This window comes from Chrysoperla carnea, chromosome 1, assembly GCF_905475395.1.
Source record: "Chrysoperla carnea chromosome 1, inChrCarn1.1, whole genome shotgun sequence".
NCBI lineage: Eukaryota > Metazoa > Arthropoda > Insecta > Neuroptera > Chrysopidae > Chrysoperla > Chrysoperla carnea.
In genome coordinates this window covers 117,273,848-117,297,883 of record NC_058337.1, presented here as the reverse complement: position 1 = coordinate 117,297,883, position 24,036 = coordinate 117,273,848, and the positions used below count along the sequence as shown (strand labels likewise).

General features: G+C 28.9%; 5 non-coding genes across 5 annotated transcripts; 2 read left to right on the top strand and 3 right to left on the bottom strand.

Annotated features, from left to right (window-relative positions):
- Positions 1-1,371: 1,371 nt before the first annotated feature.
- Positions 1,372-1,444, bottom strand: Trnar-ucg. Its single transcript has one exon. It is a non-coding gene; the product is annotated as a tRNA-Arg (tRNA).
- A 2,644-nt stretch (positions 1,445-4,088) lies between these two features.
- On the top strand, positions 4,089-4,161 carry Trnar-ucg. Its single transcript has one exon. It is a non-coding gene; the product is annotated as a tRNA-Arg (tRNA).
- Positions 4,162-5,030: 869 nt separating this feature from the next.
- Trnar-ucg lies at positions 5,031-5,103 on the bottom strand. Its single transcript has one exon. It is a non-coding gene; the product is annotated as a tRNA-Arg (tRNA).
- Positions 5,104-9,585: 4,482 nt separating this feature from the next.
- Positions 9,586-9,657, bottom strand: Trnae-uuc. Its single transcript has one exon. It is a non-coding gene; the product is annotated as a tRNA-Glu (tRNA).
- A 10,307-nt stretch (positions 9,658-19,964) lies between these two features.
- Positions 19,965-20,036, top strand: Trnae-uuc. Its single transcript has one exon. It is a non-coding gene; the product is annotated as a tRNA-Glu (tRNA).
- Positions 20,037-24,036: the final 4,000 nt, after the last annotated feature.

Sequence of the window (24,036 nt, the reverse complement as noted above, 5' to 3'; positions counted from 1 at the left end):
TAAACAGAATGGTATTAATTTTTACTGAAAAAGTAATTTCGATAATCAGAAATGTCTAATTATGAATCGAGACATATTTCAGGATGTCAATATTTATAAAAATCGTCAACTATGATTTAGAAAGTCTTTAAAATTCTAAAATGCATTATTTTAGACCCAGGTATATTTAATTTTAATCAAAATATTAATTAAAAATATTTTGCATGTACATTGGAAAATCTGTTATTTCATTGAAGTAAACGGAAATTAAAATACTAGGCTTGAATTGCTATTTGAAGAAAGTATTTACAAATTTTTCGGATTTAATTAGAAATATCCGGTATATTAGAAATAAGATTTTTAACTTAAATACACCACCATTGATGAGAATCTTAATATTATAACAAAATTAAAACTACATTTTTTGAATCATGATAAATTTCTACAATTTAAATGAAGTACAAAATACCACATTATAAAAATATAAAAATTACAACTTTTCAAATTTGAATAAAAATTTTATATATTTAATGTTAGCAACTTGGTTAATAAATAATATAAATAATAATAAAATAAATATTTATAAAAATATTAAAATAATTAAAATAAATAAACAGGTATTTTTTTGTTCATGTAATAAGAATGATAGATTAACATTTAAGATTGCATACTATTATTTAGGTAAATAAAATAATAAGTAATAAAAAATTCATTCATTGTAATATTCAACTGAAATATTTTTAATAAAATTTTCTAAAACATCTTAATTAAATATATATTAAGTACATACATCATTCCATTTATCAGTTGATAAAGAGAAATATTTCTAAAATGTTTTTTTCTATTAACGATGTCCGAACTTAAATTTAAGAAGTTATAGACGAATCATTTTAGATAAAAAAAGGCTAAACTATTGTTGATCACTATTCTGAGGTCAGAAAATCGATATAGTCCCCCTCCCCCTCCTGGGATGATTCCGCTGGTCCAAATTGTTAGGTCAACGAAGGGCAAAAAACCCCAAGAAGGGGGGAAGATATCGCCATTCGGAATCGTGACCATTGACCCCAAAAACCCCCGACTGCAGGTACGTATCTCTGAAAGTGTACCTATTGCCATATAATTAAAATTGGGGAAGTCATCATCAAAGTCAACAAAGGGACGAAATTATTGAACTTTCTCATCCAAATACGCATTCAGCTCAAGCTACTTACCTTGTACTACATGATTATCATTAGCTCATATCGTAAATTTGAGTCGGCTATTTATCGTATGGAAAGAAATTTTAACTCAACTTGTTTGGTAAATAACCAAACCAAATACGAGGTAAAAAAATGTATCCTACGATTATTGAAAAATAAACTGTGAAGTATAAAAAAGGTAAAAACACATATTCGACCGTGACAGGACTCGAACCTGCAATCTTCGGATACGAAGTCCGACGCCTTATCCATTAGGCCACACGGTCTTGTTATTTTAGTCCTTATAATACAAACCAGTTTGAATAGATTTTTCCTAATGTTACGTGTTATTTTTGCTTAACAAAATAAATTTTAATAATATTGGTTAACATGTTGCAAAAAAGGGCACATAACATCTTTCTACCATTTGATATTTCATTCAGTTGAATACAAACGAAGATTTTTACAAAAACTTTATTCCGAATGATTTACTCACAAATGGAATAAATTAAGTTTTCATTCACTTTAGATTAGATCACAAAAAATATCAAAAAAAATTAAATTTAACAATTTCCTTTTGGTTGAATTTTTGTTTTAAATTTAAATATTCAATTTTATTCAAGAAAAATTTGTTGAATAATTGTTTATAATTGTTTAAAAACCATATGCATATACAAAAAACTTAATTACAATAATTATTATTAAAAATAGGCCTGTAATTAAAAAATTTCTATAAAATTGTTTGATAATATTAAATTACTTAATTAATTTGAATTTTAAATTAATTATTAAAATGTCCTTGTCTAGACACCAATGTAAATATCATTGCACAGATCAAAATTTACCTACTTTGAATAATAAGTAATTACTCCCCTTAGAGAAACCAGTCCTTATTTCTGGACTCTCATGATTATAGAAAAATTATGAATATATCTAAAATTAATAATTTAATTTCTGAATGAAATACTCTAAAATATTGAATGTTTGAATAGGGACTTAAAAGGTATTACTAATAAAAACCAAAAACAAAAAAAAAACAAAAAACCTATTTTCTTTCAATGAAAAATATATTGAGCCCCCTACTAAAAAACACAACCGTTACACAGCATGAAACACAACTAAGTGGTTCATTTATTAGCCTTCAATCTTATCACAATTTTCTTTTTTGAACATTTCAAATAACAATTTTCGGTAAGGCCAAACCCAACTGTTTCTTTTTTATTATTTTTCCATCAAGCACCCAAAAAACCAGTTTTCTTGACGTAAATCACTCATCTTTTCAAGACTCCCAAAAGATTCTCTAAACATTATAATAAATATAAATAGTTAAATTTCCTTTACTTTTGTTATTACCAATTATTTATCCAAAACGTAAAAATAAAACCAAAAAACAGAATTTGACCTACTTCCCGTTTTCCGATTGTAAGTCGAATGATAATGCATGAATTGCTTCCCCTCGCTTCCACCATATTGAATACGTATTTTAGTATTCAATTAAAAATTTAAAAAAAAAAAAATTTTTGAGAAACAAGCTTTTATTGTACTAAACAGGAGAAAATAATTTTTATTATGTGTCATTCGTGTCTCACTAATTGTTAATGCTTTAGGCGCTCCCAATAATCCATGATATTTAAAATTTAGGGCCTCCATCAGTTACAAATAGTCAAGTATAACTGACTCATAGGAAAATTTGTTTTTTTACTTTTTAATATAATAAAAGCGTGTTCCTTAAAAAGTATTTTTTTATTTAAATTTAAATTTAAATTTTTTATTTTAACAGGTATTTTTTACATTTGGGACGAAAATTCCACAAAAAGTCAATACTCCAGGTATCGAATAAAATACACTATATTGGGTTATTTAAAGTTTAAACCACTAAAAACCACATCGAATCGTTTACTATTATCTGATTGTGACGTCAAACTATCATACATATAAACATTTATCAAAATTGACCACCACACCGGTAGCTTGTGTCTTGTGATAACTGATCAAATAAATAAAATATACCTATCGAAGACAAAATAAAACCTTACTCTTCGCGTGGGATGTTTAAAAACATATTTTAATTAATTTTATTTGTTATTCTTTTTAAATTAACTGCATGTTAAAATACCGGGTGTGTATGTTTTATCAGCTTGTGTATCAATGTTTGCGCTTTTTAAAATAACAAGATGGTCAGCAATTTGAATATGGATGATCTACATATTCATTTAACTTCATATGGATATGATGAAGATGAAGAGTTACTTCACGGACAGGGTAGTTAGGTTAGTTTTAGAAAATTATAGCTTGATACCCGCCCACTTCACTGGGCTTAAAAGTAAAAACCACCGCTTTATGGTCTCCACCTCTCTTGATCTCACTTATCCTCCTTCCATAACACTTGAAGGGATTGTTTTACGCAGCTAATGCACAGATTTCAATTTTTTAATTTGTAAAATAGTCATAACCAAATGATGATAATTTAGCTCCATCTCTGCGATCATTATTTTGAATCATAAATTAAAGATTTCTGTAAAAATATAAAATAGTAAATTTCAGATTAAATATATTTTTTTAAATTTTTTTTAAATATCTACATCCTTATAATTAATAGCTCATGTGTTATTCTGGTGGATGAGCGATATTGCTGTACAGTTTCATTAAAAACCATTCGCTAGTTTTGGTGTGAAAGCGTAACAAACAAACAAACAAACATCCTTACTTTCACATTTATAATATATAGGAATGTCTTGTAATCTAGAATTTGTACCTTCACTAGTTATTATATTCTGTGGCAATAGAAAAATTTTAGTACTCAGGGGTGATAGAAGCAACAAGAGCAACATCCTACATAAACGAATCTTTCTATAGAGTAGATACTTCTATAGAAATCGTATCTAGAAGTGACAATCAAACTGTTCCTTGATAGTAGGCCTGCAATCACAAGACCGTGTGGCCTAATGGATAAGGCGTCGGACTTCGAATCCGAAGATTGCAGGTTCGAGTCCTGTCACGGTCGATTGTACTTTTAACTTTTTTCAATTTAATTAATTTTTTGCAAGATTAATGAAATGATTATTCTTGTCTGCAATTTGTTTTAAAATAAGTATATTAATGTTAGAAAATGAAGTTTTATGCAACACGAAATATTCGTCTATCGTATTTTAATGTTGTGCGCTGGAATTTTATTACCTCTCGATCCCCATACGTTACAAATACTGTCGAAAGTGTCAGTAAAATAATGGAAATTATTTTTTTAGAAAGAACCATAAATTTGCAAGCCTTTCATTTTTTCTTGTGATTTATTTTATTTTTTTTTGTGTTTTGTCTTTTGAAAATATTGAGTGTGAGTTTTATTACAATACTAGCTGTTACCCGCCCGCTTTGCTGGGCAACATCCCCACTTGCACCCCTCCCTCCACATTTCCTTGCGTTGGATAACAGTTTTGTAATGTACACGTCATGCTCTTTTATTTGATACCCCACTTAGGTATATTTGTAAATATTCGATATTTCCTTCCCACTTTCTCGCTACACCTTTCTACCCTCCGAAGGTTAAAAAAATTTCTAAATGTAATTTAAAACATTCTGACCAAGTTTTGAACTATTAAAAGCCATAATTGAAAAATATGAATTTTTTATTCATGAACACCCCCGCAACCCCCCTTGTGGGTGGAATTTCGTAAAATCCGTTCTTAGCTGACCTCTACTTGGCAAAAGGAATATTCCTCCCAAATTTCAAGTCTCTAAGTCTTATAGTTCCAGAGATATCGTGATGAGTGACTATCTATCTATCTATCTATATCTATAGAAAGTCTCCTATATATTTATAGATTTATGTATATATACTTTTCCCAATCTTCCAACTGGCAAAAAAAGGGTTTATCTCGACCGTGACAGGACTCGAACCTGCAATCTTCGGATCCGAAGTCCGACGCCTTATCCATTAGGCCACACGGTCTTGTTGGATAAGACTCTTTATAAAGAAGTTTTGTGATCATAATTGTAGTAAAGAGGCAAGAATTTTAAAACGTTACATATTTAATTAATCTTACAGGTGCATTTTGTAGATTAATAATTCAAAAAAATAAATACTAATATTATAAAAAAATAAACAATGTTTGGTAATCAATAATAATAATTATAACAAGCACTTCCGGTTTAGGTACACAGTCACTCTTGTTGTTGGATGGATAATCATTTTTAATTCAATTTCAAAAGACAAAATATGTTTGCGTTTTTAATATTAAAACCTGATGATATCGATCAAATTTTTATAACGATCATTTACACTGTTGTTTAAAGAATCTAAATTATATTATTATTAAGTTTTTTTGTCTTTTGAATCATTTTTATTTTTAGTTTAAAAACGTTGCCAAAATAAGTAGTTTCTATTTCAAATTATCTAGTATTTTGAGAATTAATTCGGAAAACTTTGGGATAAGGTTAATTTTTTTTAGAAATAGATTTCATTCGTTGTAAAAAACAGAGAAAAGAGTTTTTCCGATTCCGGTACGTTCCGCACGATCTTCTGCGCTCGGTTATTGACAATTTTTGTACACATTATTTTCTTTGGTGACGTTTTCTTGAATATCTCTGTTTCTTTTAAACGAATTGAGACGAATAAAAAAAATTGTTTGTTTTGAATTTCTGGACCGAGTTTGCTTGCTATCGAACGCTGAAAACAGCATCCAAATCTCAAGAAAATCTCAAAAAATGGCAGTAACCTCAAATTTTCTACTTTCTCTGATAGCTTTTCGTAAAATGAGAGGGAATTCATTTGAAATTCTGGAAAAGGATGTAACTTATGATCAAAAAAATGTGGTAAATTTTGAGAAAAAAAACCGTATTTAAAACCTGAAAAAAATTGGAAATTTTCAATTGTTGTACCTTGTAAAGATGTAAATCTGGATTTTTTCGAGTTTTTTTGCAATTTTGTTTTGTAATGTTTCGGCTCATAACTAGGTTTTGAAAAAAAAAAGTACATAGAAAAACCTGCAATTTAATAAAAAAAAAGTTAAAATCCGATTATTTGCCTGAACTGTACTAGCTGTTGAAATTTTTCAGAATTTTTCGTTTTTCTCAAAAATGAGTATGTCTATCGTAAAATTTTTTCAAATCATTTTAGTATGGCTACAAAACAATAATGCTATTTTAATTTACCAAGCGGAAATTTGTTTTTTATTCCCTTAAATTTATTAAAAAATTCAGCCCATTTAAACTCTCGTAAAGTTTGCCAGTTCTCGTACCAAACATGCAGTATTTGTAATTTGCCCAAATTTCTGGATCAATCATTTAATATTTCAACTGCAAGGAAATGTTGGATTACTGGAACAAATTCAAATTTGTTTAAATTTAAATAATATTAGCTACTTTATTTAAACAATCATAAAATTTTATTGAAATAACTCTCAATTATTTATAAATCAAAAACAATCATTTTAAAACAAAGAACACATTTGTATTATTCAATTATTGATTATAAAGATAAGATAATATACAAAAACCTCAAAAATTTATAGCCATTTATAAATAAATAATATATATTTTACAAATTTGATCATTATTAATTAACTTTTATAAATTGGGATGAAACCATTACATTAAAACTATACTGAAAACCATAGAAGACGGATAAGCATATTTACAAATTATTACCACGGTAAAATGCTGATGATAGGCAATTCATTGCATACTTTTCTTTGTTTTTTACATTATTTGGAATATTAAGGATTATTTACATTACTCAACTCTTGTTTAGCAAATTCTTGTCTGATTTTAAATGAAACGTCCTACTAATTTACGCTGTGCCCAAAAAATTAGGTGACATTGTGATATTTATTTATTCTTCCAAATCAATGTCATGCCCCTTCAAATTAATCTCCTCCCGATGCAATGCACTTAGGCCAACGGATTTTCCAATCTTCGAAACACTGGTTGTAGTCACTTTCCTTCAGTTCCGTCTTCGCTGCGGCTTGAATCTCCTCTATCGTATCAAAACGGTGTCCCCGGAGCGGTCTTTTGAGCTTGATGAACAGCCAGAAGTCACACGGCGCCAGATCAGGTGAATACGTTGGTTGCGGAACGATATGTGTAGAGTTTTTGACGAAACGATCACGAATTATGAGTGCAATATGGAATCGTGCATTATCGTGGTATAAAAACCATGAATTGTCTCTCCACAATTCTTTTTAGGCGGATAGCATTACGCATATGACGCATAACGGTTAAATAATATTCCTTGTTGGCAGTTTGGCTGGGCGGAAGGAATTCATAATGCACAACAAACGCGCGCAGTTTAAATTCAAATATCACCTTATTTTTTGGACACAGTATTACTACCTCCGAGTACCAATATTTGCCTATATAAATTCAACGTTTTAAAATTTAAGTTTCCTAAATGAACCCAAAAAGGTGTGAAAGGATTCTAACATTAGGTTGGTGATTCTGTCCGAATTCGACACACTTAAGCATAAGGATCATTTTCTTACCTATTTCTCGGATTATTTCAGCTTCTCATTAATTCAACCTTCTTAACAAACCTTCAACCGAAAACAGGTATACTGTGTATAGGTGTGAACTTTAAGCAACTGAGCCATAGAAGAATTTTTAAACCTTCTCTCCTAGAAAATTTTCAGTTTTATATTTTCAGAGATCATTTTTTGCTGCATTAAACACAGATTCAGAAAATTAAACAAATCTTAAACAGTTTCCTCCAAAATAGCGAAGTTAAAATATATTATCACATTTTTTGTGCCGGTCAAATAATTCGATATTTAAAATTGAATTGATTGAATTTTTTGTAGGTTAAAAAAACTCACTTCATTATTTATAAATAACTAAATATAAATGAACTGATCTTTAAAATGATTCATATCAGTCCATCATTGAGTTAAGAATGAAAGGTAAAAATTTATAAATAACATTTATTTTAAAGGTAGGTACTATAGCAGTGAATGTTATAGCTATCTCATGCTTATAGTCCTAGTGCCCATCAGCCAACTTTTGCCTTGGTAAATACACCTCTAGAAATTTTTGAGGGACTGTTTACTATACTTAATTTATAGTGGTTTTCGCGGTTTGACCGATTGAGCTGAAAATTTGCATGCAGATGTAAATCGGATAACAGGATAACATATTCAAATTAAAAATTTAAGGACAATAATTTAATGAACTAAAAAGTAGAAAAAATTATAAAAAATAATAGATAGATGTTTGTACATCTTTCACGTAAAAACTAATGAACAGATTGGGATGAAATTTGATACAGAGTAAAGTCTGGAATACCACATAGGTTACTTTTAATCCTGGTAAAATGTATGGTTGTCGTGGGATACATTTGTTTTAATTTTTCATAGAACAAAAAAGGATCGACATAATTTTTTGCATAATGATAGTTTAGGGATCAGAAATGACATTGGCTAATTTTCATCCCGGAAAAATGCACGGTTCCATTGCGATAGCATACAGGAACCGTTTTTTCAAAGGGTTTATAGCGCATTTTTCTCAAGAAGGCTTGATTAATTAACATCACTCTCTTTTAATTTCGGATAACTCCGAGGAGCGCAGCTAGTTAAACGCCAATTTTTTTGTAAAAACTCTCATTTGAAGAAAATAAATATCCAAAATCCAACCGTCTTAAGATCAACTTTCTCGTGAAGATGCTCTCATACCACTAGAGGCGTATTTATGCTGATGTGCATCAGGACTAATATTTTATAAGGTATACTCTCTACAGCAGTTCGATGAATGATATATCTCAACTTATTTATACCTATTTCTTAGTATTTGGATACTTGACTTCTTCACTGGATGCTGTAAGTTTAGTTCATTGATACAGATAGATATATACGTTCAAATATAAAGGTACGAACAATGATCATTAATAATTTGAAATCAGTTGGAGACATCAGAGTTTGTGTGACAAAACGCCACTGTTGTTATACATTTTGGTTACCCAATGTGCGTTGTTTTATTTCTCTCTTTGTTTACGAATAAAATTTGTATGGTAAAAGTTTTAAAAAGATTACTGTATGGTAAGGAACAACCATAGAAAATTATTTCTGTAAAAAATGTCACAAAGCTCATTTTCTGGTAGCTTGTATTACCTCTTACGTGAGTTTGCATTTCCATCCCAAGCCATGATCAAAAAGTATCAAGTACCAACTTTCAATATGATTTCGATATGAGATGACGATTTTGTATACAAGATTATAATTAATGGCGGCGGTAGAATTGATCACATTGTGGTGGTTTGGATAAGAAAGAAATAATCGACTCCACCCACATCATAAATGTATTTGTAATAATGGGTGTAGTTAAATAAAGAAAGATTAACAAATGAAGATGTGAGTGGCCTCTGTTATAGGCGTATATGTCAGAGAAACGGAAGTTCAAGCTCATTATTATTTTATTTTATAATAGACAGAAGTAAAAAGTTTATTTCCGATACCGGGAATCGAACCCGAGCCTCCTGGGTGAAAGCCAGGTATCCTAGCCACTAGACCATATCGGATATGTAAAATTAAAGAATATATTTATTCTTACCAAATTTTATAAATATTTTTTTTGCTTCTTGGCATGATTCCAAAACTTATGGACGTTTATTTCCATTTTTATCTACACGTTGAATTTATCTGTATAAAAAACGAGATCTCTTTGTGGGAGTCAAAATTTTTCCCTAAAAACATTGATTCCTTAAAACTATTTAAATCATGTATAAAGCTATTACATTGATACTTTCAAAAAAAGGATTAACAAAATTTGTTACCAGTTAAATTTTTTTTTAAGTATATTTATATTTATGTTACGAATAATAAAGAGGGGTCATAATCATCTCTCTTGATTTCATTGAATTGGTGATATAGTAGCAGCTAGTTACTGGATAAATGGGAAATAACGTTCCCACGTGTATTATGGTAACATATGTAAAGTCAATGATTAATGCTTATAAATGATGTTTGGGATTTGATAAATATTAATAAATAATATTTAGCAAAATAAATATATATTTAAATGTTGACCAAGCAAGTCAACCGCTACGAAATAGTATATAGTTTTTATTTCTTTGTGTATTAAATGAGGTGTGAATTTTATTTGAGGCAATCTTTTTTTTTTATTTATTTAATATACTGTGCTTTGACTAAATAAAGTGTACAAAAGAGATTGTTTGCACCCACAGTTTTTGCCAATTTTGTTTATCTCATTAAAGGGTATTCGTTTATCAAAAGTCGAAAGTCTCTAACCGATTTTTTTCGTTAATGGGTCTCCTAAATCAGACAAATATTCTCTAGTTGAGAAATCCTAAACCCTTTGCTTTGATGAGTCAAAAATTATCGGAATGGGTATCGGAATTAATTTTTTTCTAGCATATACTATCAAGAAACAAGCCTAGAAAATACATACCAATCAATTATTTAAAAAATATAATATTAACTCCTTAGTCTGCTTTAAAAGGTGACCTTATAATAAAAACTTCATTTCACTTACATTTGCAAAGATCCTATAAATTCCCATGGAGTCCTCTATTCATAAATTCTTCCCGTCGCTTCCACCATTTTTTTACTTTTTCATAATAACAACGGCTGCGTCCAAACTTGAAAATTCCTCCATAAAATTGGAAAAGTACAGTAATGTAAACTTCATAAAACGAAATTTTGTTTTATAACGACTTTGCCCAAAACCTCATAAGCATAGTGAAATTTTAGTAAACTTTCAGTATAAATAATAGGGTTTGTTAAGCTTCTTGAAAACGGTTACCCAAACATTAACACCGTAACACCTGCTGTAGTACCAAAAATAATTTATAATTAGTATTCCTACCAAGATATTTAAATCTTAGAAGCTCTCCTAAACTGTTTCGACTCGAAAGTCGAGAATAAGATAATACTATAAATAAAATTAAATATAGATAATAGATTATTATTTTATCTTATTACTTTTGAAAAGGATTGCCAAATTAATCGTAACCAGTTTAGCTTTTTTTTTCCTATTTTCTATTATCAGTTCTTAAAAGAACTATAAATAGATCTAGTGACTAAAAGGTAAAGTCTAGCTTATTAATAATAATTTTTATAAATTTAGCTAAATATCTTTATTGTGGGTCCTGATGGAGATATATTTTAACCAAATGGATAATACAGCCAACAGAAATGCTCATCTTAATTTGAATAAATACATAAAAGCCTAATAAAATTTTTCAAATTTCCCAGTCAAAAATTGAATAATTTTTTATTGCTACCAAACTCTAAAATATAATTTTACATCAACGACCTAAATTACAGTTTTATTCGATATAAAATATAAAATCAATTTTTTTTGTCATAGGTCACAAGTCATATATTTAAACAATTTTATTAAAAGTCAGTCGAAAAGTTTTAAAAATAACAATTTTTCGTATTTGATTAAATAATAATCATTTATGATAATAAAAGTGAAAAATGTACGCCCAATTTTAGGGCGAAATGTATCTCACAGTATGACCTGTCGCAAGTCACGTGTCTTTGTACATAAAATATAGTATAAAGTTAATTCGTAAACTTGAATAGTCACTACTATGGATAGTCACTGTTAAGTCCATACAGATATATACAAGTTAACATTCAGTAGTTATACCCAGTGGTTAGATAATCTTCGTATTTATAAGCGATTAGACAAGCAATGAGAGGGTTTTATAGTTACAGGATTTCATAATTTATATAGGAGTTTGTTTATAATCAGTCAAGTGTGTGTGATTTTATTGTGAGAAACAAATCACATTGTTTATTGTCAAAATTTCTATTAAACATATTCAATAAAGTATGGGATATCGTTTACTCCAATGCTAGCGAAAGACTAATATTTTACATCCTGTAAATAAGTAAGTTTACAATAAAATTTGTTTAAAAAAATTTAATCGATATGTTTTCACTAATTCCACTTGCTTTTACTTTCTTTTCTCGAATCGCCAGCCAATTACAATTTCATGGTGTCCTTTCTAGTTGTGTAGCAAATAGCTGTGCAAATTTTTATGAAAATCAGTAAAATTAAAAATAGTAAAACACCAATGTATAGATGAAATCTAAAATTTTTAAAGGTTATTAATAACGCATTATTTTTCTATAATTATGCTCCACCTTCTATGGATTAAAAAGTAATAAAATTTCGTAAATTAAGTCAATAGTTAAAAAAAAATTCTAGTTGTTAGAGTAAAACCTTTTCCAAGGTAATAATCATTGTAAGAATATCTTGATACAGATATTGTAGAGTTAACATAACAAAAGTATTTCAAATATTTCCAACATCGTATAAATTAACTTCATTAAATGATAACAGTGTCACAAAATTTTTAGGCGGCACTTTCGGAATATCCGTTCTCTATTTTATTGAAAAGAAAAAGATTGAAGTATTGCTGATATCTGAGATTGATGTATTTCTGATATCCAAATCATCTTTAAAACGATCATCTACTGACTGGGAGGTTGCGAGTTCGAATCAAGACGGCGACAGTGTGAGCAATTATAATTAATGGGGCGGTAAAATTGATTGCTTGGATAAGAACGAAGCAATCTGACTCTATCGACATCATAAAGATTAAAAAAATAATGACATGGATGGCCTCTGCAATAGATAGATATCTGAAAAACGGAGGTTAAACCCCATTATTATTATTATTAGCCTGCATTTTGTAAAAAATCCTCCAAAATTGCTAACTTAAAAATCATTTTAAAACATTTTTTTAAATCATTTTTCATGTTGTCTTAGAAATATAATAAACTGTCGAAAACGTTATCAACTTTTGTAAATTAATATCAAAATTTTTTTCATCGAATTGAAGTACTTTTTACTATTTTTATTTAAAAAAATATACCAAATTTTATACATTTATATAAACTATATATAAATATATGTAGTAACATTTCGCGTATCCTCAAATCACCCACCTCTTTTTGATGTGTTCCCCTCTATAAATGATACCCACTATTATTATATAATATTACATGATCCATGTAATAAAATATTGAGGTATTAAATATGACTATAGTTGAATAATATAATAAAATCCCAGATATAATATAAAACTACACATTTTCACACCAGTAAACCGCACAATATGTGAGGGATATTATACTACAAACGTACCTATATATATATATACATGTTATATAGATTGTATGTACTAGGTATCGTTAACTATAGGCAGGATTATACCGAGTGTAATGGAAAAATTGAGTTTAGTAATTTGTTAAACCAATTTGTGGTGTATAAAGAAAAGAAGGCTACTTTTTTTTCAAAAAAAATTATGCAAAGTGAGCGGAAAATACTGAATAGGGAAGCGGAAACTAAAATAAAGCAAAAAAGACTAAAGAATCCTGCGATTATTGCAGAAAGACAAAAGACAAATCGAAAAGAAATCAAAAAGATAGTGAAACGAGATAGTTTATTTATGCTCGGGGATCCAAAAAGCTTACTGCTTTTTGACTACCTACAAAACCGTTGAGACGTTGAGACCTTTATGTTATTTATGGTCTATAGTGCCTTACAAAATAAATCTGGGTAACAGAGCATTCTTTTTTACGGGACTCGGGAAATTTTTGATTAAGCTCTCAATCTACAAATTAATATGTATTCGTTTTTTTGTTACTTTTACACACTATTCAATATATATGAAACAAGGGAAAACAAACAATTGACTAAGTTAATTGTTGAAATACCATGTATAGACACTGTTGATGACTCTTATCACATTACACATACATTCATGTTTCACATACATAACTGATAATTTGTACCCTCACGGGTAAAAAGTAATGTTTACGAAAAAATTGTATTACATTTTTACAAACTTTGTATTAATCCATTCGTAAACTATGCGAACAAGTAGGCTCTTTTTGATTTTAAAGTGCAGTAAACAAAACGGCTATGCGGTGATTAAATATAAATTTTTTCTATTATTTACAATTCAAACATACGGCTGGCTATAACATTTATTAACACATCTTTCGAATAATTTTTTGTATCTAAAACATTTGCTTGTTTATCTGTGCATCAATAAGGTTTGTTTTATATCGAAAACTATTTTAACTGGACAGATTCTTAGCCAAGGTTGATAGAAATCGGTTAATCTGAAGATCATCAATTATTATTTTAACTTCGGTTATTTTTATACCATGTATATATGAAATATACATAGTATATTAAGTTTAGTCCCAAGTTTGCAACGCTTAAAAATATTGATGCTACGAAAAAAATTTTGGTATAGGCGTTCATAGAATCACCTAATTAGTCCATTTCCGGTTGTCTGTCCGTCTGTCCAGCTGTCTGCCAAAACGATAACTCAAAAACGAAAAGAGATATCAAGCTGAAATTTTCAAAGCGGGCTTAGGACGTTAAAAAGGACGTTTATAGCGTACTCAGGGAGTAAAAAGTGAGGTCGAGTTCGTAAATGAGCAATATAGGTCAATTGGGTCTTGGTACCGTAGGGACCCAACTTCTAAACCGTTAGAGGTAGAATAAAAGTTTAAATGTAAAAAATGTTCCTTATAAAAAAATAAACAACTTTTGTTTGAAACATTTTTTTTTAAACATCACTGTTTACCCACGAGGGCGTTAATTAGGTGCAAATTTTATAGTATGTATTAATATAGGAATATCAGTTATGTGAGTGTGGCTATTTAAAAATGGATATCTTTTGTTATTTACGTGACGTAAAAAAACAAACGATTGGATCATCAACACTGTCTTTACATGGTATTTCAACAATTAACTCAGTCAATTGTTTGTTTTCACTTGTTGTGATTTACAACGACTAAGCATTTTGTTAAATATGGTAATGTGATTCATATTTTTTTCGTTACTTCTGTAACATTCTGTACAATATATATCCTATTTTGTTAAAGTTTTTGGTAGTATTTTAGGTAGATACTACCACTACTATTGCATTTTACTATACACCCTTTAACTTTAACCATGCATATATGTAATATATGTGGGTATATTACTATATGGTAGTAACGGTTCACCCTTTCCTTTTTTACTGTTTTATAATCATAATCATCATTATCATCATCAGTAACCTCTCATCATCAACATCACTATCATCATCATCATCATCATCAGCCTGCATCATCATCTGTGTCTATGGTTCCATAGTTAGCTGCGCATTTGTTTACAGACAATAGAGAATGTTCAACTTTATACGGAGTGTTTTTGTTTAAATGGGTATCCAAAAATTTTTCAGTTGAAAATCTACATAGAAGGCTCGTCTTTATAGCTGAGATTGACGAGCACCCTTATAGTTATTGAGTGCCTTTTGGGAATGGTCAAATGGTTTTTGAGATATGGAATACAGTTGTAATAAATGGGTGATATATCGGACCAAAATACTTCAGTCCTTAGTTCAAAAACTCAAAAACGTGTCCCCTTGGCTTATTTTTGGTAATTAGTCCCCATAACATAAAAAATTCCACACTTTTGACGATTATTAGAATTTTATTCAAAGTATGTCCACAATTGCTCGGAAGTAAAAGCTTCCCATACAGAATTTTAGGCGATATGTTAAAAATTACCCAATCGTTACATGAACATGATTTTTTTATTTTTTTTTATCTCCGATTTGGAAAAAATTACTTTTTAGAGTTAGTTTGACTGAAAACATACAAAAATGGGTCCTTTTTAACATTTAGGCGAGTAGTTACCGAGATATTTTTGTGCGACTTTGGGTTTAAGATCATAAATTTAAAAAATTTAATTTTTGAATAATAGTCCACCAACGATACCATTAATCCATCAGGAAGGTTGAATTCAGATTGAATTCACTCTATGACGGTCACGCGATTTCAGTTCCTTTTGCCCACCTTAAAAGTACTCAACGCATCTAAAAAAGTATTCACTTCAACTAAAAAAGGTTTTCATACAGATTTTTAAGCGATATCTCAAAAAATACTCAATTTTGGTTTATTAAAATAATGATTTGAATAACTTTAGCATAAATATTCTAAGGCTAACAAGTGGCACTTACATGCCGAAGCTTATTTCAAAAGCACATCCTATACATCAAACATTTTTAGTATGAATATTAGTGATCATTGCAGCTAAATAGCACGTTAAATAATAATGTAGCTATATTTATGTGTGTTGTAATATTTGTATGTATTTGAACGCTAAATACTTAATCCATTTGACGTTACTGATACCATTTATTTGTGTCCTTTTTAACCGTCGCATTTATTTTATAGTCTACCAGTGTTTGTTGTTACGATTCCTATACGTTATACGTATATTATGCGACTGATTCAACCAATATTTTGTGTATAGTTTTAGTTCTAGACGACCTATGTTAAATTTTTTTTCACTGTTAGATTCGTTTTACCTTTCATAAATTTTTAGTGCTTGATTAAAATTTAATAATTTCAACTAGTTTGAAAATAATTTCGGAAAAAAGAAATACAAAATAATTGAAAAAAATAAATGATGATCCAAATTTCAAACTGAATTTCCTAAATTTAATTTTAAAAACCCACTAAATGTAATATTATCTTAGTTATATTTTTACTAGCTTGATACTCGCCCGTTTCCCTGGGGCTTAAAAGTGAAGACTACCACGTTATATCCTCCCCCTCTTCTGCCCTCACCCTTCCATAGCACACGAAATAGGTACAGGGATTGTTTTCCACAGGTAGAAAATATGTACATATTTCAATTTTTTTTAAAATGTTGTATAGTCCTAATTCATTGAATGTATCCATTCATTCGGTAGTTTTTGCGTGAAAGCGTAACAAAGAAACATTCTTACTTTCACATTTATAATATATAGGGAATTTTCGATAACTTAGTAAACCTCTAGAAAGAAATTCAACAGCGTATTCTTGACTAAACGTACGCTTCGATGATACACACACAATGCTTACAGTTTCCCAGAACTTTTGGATGAACACTAGGATAATTAAATTGACCATAATCTTCCCGTAAAAGTCTGTAAACTATTCATATCGTAAATGGAATGTTTCAAACTAGCATGTGACGTTTGAAACAAGAAAAAGTTATGATTGCTTTCTAATTGACAGAACTTGAAACATAAGAAACTGAAATTGGTTCACCCTTATTATTTCAACTCTTCGGTTCCATTATTAACCGTCGGTATAGATACGTACAATAAACAAGTGAAAACCAACAATTGACTGAGTTAATTGTTGAAATACCATGCATAGTCAGTGTTGATTTCTTTATCACATTACACATACAAACATGTGACACATACATAACTGATAATCAAGTATACTTAGTACATATTATAAAATTTCCGCCTAATTGGCGCCCTCACGGGTAAACAGTGATGTTTACGAAAAAATGTTTCAAACAAAAGTTGTTTAATTTTTTATAAGAAACATTTTTTATATTTAAACTTTTGTTCTATCTCTAACGGTTTACAAGATGGGTCCTACGGACCCAAGACCCAATTGACCTACGATGCTCATTTACGAACTTGACCTCACTTTTTACGTCCTGAGTACGCTGTAAAAATTTCAGCTCGATATCTTTTTTCGTTTTTGAGTTATCGTGTCCACAGACGGACGGACGGACAACCGGAAATGGACTAATTAGGTGATTTTATGAACACCTATGACAAAATTTTTTTCCTAGCATTATTATGTTTAAGCGTTACAAACTTGGGACTAAACTTAATATACTATGTATATTTCATATATACATGGTATAAACATACATACATTCCAGAATCATATGAATTCCTACCGTTGAATATAACAAGTTTTATTACATACCTCTTTGACACATTTTTGATAACCATTGATAACATTTTTAGATATTTTTTGATCATAAATATATGTTACTTTATCCGAAAATTTATAGGATAATATAATTCAACCATCCATCTATATGTTTTGTATATTTTGTTTCATTTTGTTATATCCCCGAATTTCATGAAGCATAGAAGCATTTTATTGTCACTTAATATTTGAAATAACAAACACATCTCAATAAACCGAGCTAGGATTCTTAAATTTTAAAATATCAATACAATAGGATGATATAAAAATTAATGTCATATGTACGGGAATCAAAAAAACTTAATCTCTTATTATTTACAATTTAAATTTCCTTGAAAAAACCAAATGCGTTTCTACCACGATTCTCGTTTTGTATTTGTGACAATATAAACTATATCCAAGTGTTTTTTAAGGAAATAAACTTAAAATCGAACCAAAACTCAAAAATAATACCAATAGGTTTTATACTGGGTTCATTAAAAATTTTTATCAATGAATTTCATATTTAAATGAAAATAATTGCAACCATATGGAAGATATGGAAGAGAAACTGTGAGATAATACAGTTAAAGTGGTATTTTTTAAGTTGGTGTGAATCTAGGAAAACATAGCCCCGGAAAATGGGGACGAAAAAAATAGATCCGGAAAAATACACCTGGAGTTAAAATATTAATAAAATCTTAATTTTTATCTTTTGATTATAACATTTTTTCCGATAACCGTTAGTGCAGTTAGAATAAAACTTTGCCTTATTAGGTTTATTTAAAATGTTTATTCAATTTGTTACAAATTTTGTATACAAATTTAAAACGTTAAAGTCTTTCGATTATTATTGATATTTTTATGATACAATGGCGTAACAATAAAGACAAATCACTTGTCCAGTTAATCTTAATTAAATGTTTATTCAATAACTCAGTGAAATTTCGTCGTTAAAAAAGAGCCCCTAATAAAAATTAATATTTTTGTTTAAAAAAGTATAATTTATAGGAAGCTTACTTCTTTGATCGCATGTACATAATTCATGTCATGTAAACCATCTCAAAAAAATAAGTTACTAATAAAAAAATATCAATAAAATCACCTGATTAAAATAATAAAGTTTTGATATAATATTTATTAGATATAAGAAGACCCTTTTCAATAAAATTAGCACATAATTTAATTTTAATTTTGTTCATAAAATTTTGTTATAATTCTTGTTGATAAAATAAATAGTACTACTTATATTACATAACATTGGTTTTAATACCTTTTACTACCAGAAAACCAACGACCATTACTTGTATACGGAGCGGGTCATAAGCAAATATACATTTATAGAAAGTATTATGGCACTTGTTAATATTGATTTATAAACTCTCTGAATGTGCCTCTATAAATTTTCGTGATAATCGTTCTAATAATCAATTTTTATAAATAAGATTTTTTATTTTTAAAAATTCCACAAGATTCATTAAAATTCTGGTATATTCAAAAAGATGCAATAGAAACTAATGTTGTGCTATAAATGTATATCCACTTATGTCCTACTCTGTATATTTTAATATAATTTCTATATAAGTCATAAAATTTGTACCATTAATTTTGAAACTTACATTTCAGAGTTGAGTATATTTTATGAATTAAAATTATTGTACATCGTAAATATATGTTTTGTGAATTACACAGGGTTTGCATGGAAAAATTTATTTTAAATTCACTTCAAGATCCAAATTTTTATTAGACTATATTATGAAATGCCTAACCAACTGCTAATACCCTCACTTTGGATATTTTCCGTCCAATCAAATTAAACAGTCGAGGGAAAAATTAAGGACAAATGCGGTAACTAACTTTTGGATCAAAAATGATCTATGAGTAAGCACACGTAACGAAGCTTTTAATTAAAAATAACTCTATAAAAATAGCGATTTCTTTCTTTGAAACTCTATTATTGAAATTACAATCAACAATTATTTAAAATTAAACATATAAAATTATATTAATGAATTACTACATCTGTATTTCTGGGACAAATGTCATAACTAAGTTATTTTTATATCAATAAACACAATCCGATATGGTCTAGTGGCTAGGATACCTGGCTTTCACCCAGGAGGCTCGGGTTCGATTCCCGGTATCGGAATTTAATTTTTTTATTTTTTCTTCGAACAAATTAAGAATATTGTTCAACCCTAAGAAGACATAAATAAGTACTTTGTGATATTCTGTAGTTAAATTTAACTGTATATAGTTGGTATTATTTACTTCCCCCGTTACATTTTGATCTAAACAACATCTTTAATCAAAATCTAACAGTTATGTTATAAAAGGGATGCTTTGGTGGTAAATCTATTTTAAGATTAAAATAATATATAGGATGTATGATGGATCCATTTTCATCCCTTCTGAACAAAGTATCATTTACTTTAAATTATGTAACATTTCAGTACCTATACTATTGGTGGTATATAATAATATTTCCCTTCCAAAATTTTCAAGGTTTTATACTCGCGGAAAGTATTATCCTGAAGGCATAATAATTTTAAGGATATAAAAATATTTATATGTATTATCTTAATATATATATTTTTTTCTATGTTAATATTAAATTAACATTTAATTTTCTCATATTAAAATGTTAAATTCGGTTATTTTTTAAGTTTTTTAAAACCTTAAGGAAAAATAAAATCTCTATTAGAGAAGTTACAAGTTTTTTTTTTACGAAAGTGGGAAATTAAAAAAAGAATTTATTAATGATTTTTCATTCATATATTACAATTGAAAATGATTCTTCTATACTATAAATTCAAACGGCAGTGACGTCAACACATCGCTTTTGTTACGCCCGAGCCACCGCACTGAGAAATGATAAAATATCATAAATAGTGATAAATAGTTTGTCTCTCAACTGGTTTTCACTATAACACAAATTTCCATAGAAACAAGCCGGAAAATTTGAATTTAGTGTAATTCCGATTGCCTAAGAGCCTCAAAGAGTGTAAACACGTCACAATCAGTAACAAGTCGTTTTTTTAAAAACATAACTATTTTTTATTAATAATTAATAAAAGAATGGTATAATTAATTTTAAAAAAAGTACTTAAATATACTTTAGATGAATTATTCTTTCATTTAAATATGAATTTGTGGCAAAAAAAATTAATGTAACTTCTCTATTAAAGTATATAAATACAAATTACAATACTAAAAAACACAAACAGTTATTTATAAATTAATAAAGATTAATTCGATTAGGGTTAACTTAGAGAGAAAATAAAACATAGAATCATAATAAAGTGTGTGATTCCCATGAGATGACAAAATCAATTCACAATTGAAACAATTGACCATATTAGGACACCCTCTACTATATATATTTATGACATTTTGACATTCATGTTACAGTAGTACAAACAATATATACTAGTCAAGATTGATTAGGTACTCCCGTTTCTGTTTTTTTACTAACTAACTCAACTGTTATAATCCAAAATATTAAAAAAAACGTTTCGAATGACTTACACAAAAGTTTATTATTATTTATAGATTATTCACTCAGGCGAACTTAGAATCGCTTTACCACTTAAGATATTTGGTTTTGTTTTAGAATTCAAAAATTGGTGATTTCCTTAGCATAAATTCTGAAATTGGTTCTTAGATAGCCTTTTGGATAATCTCCGCGAATTTACTCGACCAAAAACTACTCATTAATCTCTTAAAATGGTTATCGCATTGAATCCGACTCATGCAGCATCACCCAATGGGTTCAAAAGAAAGATAAACTTTACGGCGAATGAAAGGCGGAACTTTACGGCAGATTTTGGATTAAATCGCAAAAAAAAAAAATAAGCAAGTAAAATGACATTTTGTCTACACAATGAAAGTGCCAACAAAGTGCAAAAAAGGACGTATTCTGTTAAACTTTTGAAAAATTGTGTCTTTAACGGAAAAGACTTATTGCCTCGCCAAATCAATGGACAGTTATTTGAATCACCATTGTAATTTAACATTTATTCACTGCCTGAACAGTTACCATACGCCATTGAGTTGCTATCAATTGGATAAGACAACAAAGTTGTAGCCTGGACGGCCATCACTTCACCTTATTTTCAAAATAAACTTAACTAACTTGCCTAAAAATTTTTGTTAACATACAAGGAAAAAATTTGATACGAACGTAGTAAGCGAAACAACGTCCGATCCACGGTTTTCTAATGAATTTTCATACAATTTACAACATCTTCTTCTTGAGTTGAAACGCAAAATAAAAGCAGGAAATTAAATAAAATTGTGTGTTACTCCTTAAATGTTGTTTTGTGTGCTGTGTCTGTCGGTTTCAAACAATAGATACTTTCTCTGTTATACGTACTGTTTAGAATATTTATATATGGTTAAAAATCCCAAAAACCCAAAGACGTACGACGTACCTTAGCTAAGTAACAACTAAAATGTGTGTTGTCCGTCAGGTTATTGTCAGTTTTAAACAATAGATGCTTTGTCGACAATACACAAGTATACAAGTTAAACACGTGCATTACCAAAAAGTGAAAGGTTCGCGTGCACGATAGGTTGCTCATTAAAAACTTTACGCGGTCATTCGACCATTAGAATTCACTCCTCATATTTTATTCTTTTTAAGAAGTAACCTCTAAAATATTGGAAAAGTGTGTAACAAATACTGGTGTTTTTTCAAATAATTCTAGGAATGTTAAAAAGTTGCCTTCTTTGCACCAACTTCAGCAAAAGATGAAAAAATATTAGCTAAGTCCGATATTAATAGAGTACTCACTGGAAGACTTTTTAGGCTCAACTCAAATAGTTTATTATATATTTATAACATAATAATAAACTTAAAAAAACAAATATTATAAATTCACAAATATCATCCCTTACATAAAATACGGGGTGGTAGATTTTGATACAAATAAGTTTTAGTATTAAACGACAATTCATTGAACTGAAGCTGATTCAAGAAGGTGCTAAGTCTTAAATACACTTTTATAATGTAAAAGGGAGAATATGTATACTTTATAATACAAGTAAAACAGGGATGGAATGAGGGAATTGATTTGAATATATATATATACATACAATACCAGGGAATATTTTTGTATATACACATAGGGTGTATTATTGTATGAACAAAAAACATATGCTTTTGTATTGACACGTGCCCTTATAAATGTTAACTAAATTAAGTTAACTTAGTTAACTTTTCAGTTTGGTGTTATTGATACATTCATATACATTTCATTATTATTTGTGATTATATTTATTTTTTTAAATATTTAATCCTAGAGTTGACAGTCTTTTAGTGGTCGTTAACTTTGAATGAATTATATTATGTTTGGTTTTTTTAAACTAGTTCACATGAAAATGCGTTTATAATACAAGCAAAAAATTAGAAAGTAATCTATGATTGAAATTCGATATCATAACCCTAAAAAATCGTTGATTTATTCGAATTATATCAAGTAGAAAATTTCTTTCGAAACGAAAAAAATACTTTACCTTGATCATCTAGCCAAAAGTACGGCCTTCCGCCCGCAATTAACTTTTCCCATAGGAAAAGCATTGACTTCGCTTCATAATCGTAATATACCATTTTTTTTTTGTGTGTTAGATTTGAAACTCGTGTGTTTGATCCAAATCACTACAAGGAAATTATTCCCAACACCAAAAATTGAAAAAAACTATTTCGATGAAAATCAGAATATTGTTAAAAATCCAAGTTTCAGAGGATAGATGAGATTTGTAAAGAAGATTCCTACCAAATTAGAAGGAATCGGTCAAATAAACCTTGAGATGACATGGCAACCACCTCGAAAAATTTAATTCCAGGAGAGTAGCTCGAATAATATTACTAATGAGACCCATAAGTAAGGCTTTCTACTGCCTATGCAATATCTTGCAAAGTTATTTCTGCTAACCGAGCTATTTTGCCTTCTTTGGAAACAGCAGAAGGTCGCAGTACAGACTGATCAATTCGAGCTTCTTTACCAGAAAATCCGCTGTATCTCCGAAAATAATTCGAATTTTGAAAAATCTGTTTAAGGACATATTTTTAAGGGTTAACCTTTAAAAATATGCAACAGAAAAAATCGATCTCTTCAAATTTCTAGACCAGAATACTGCCTTAAAAT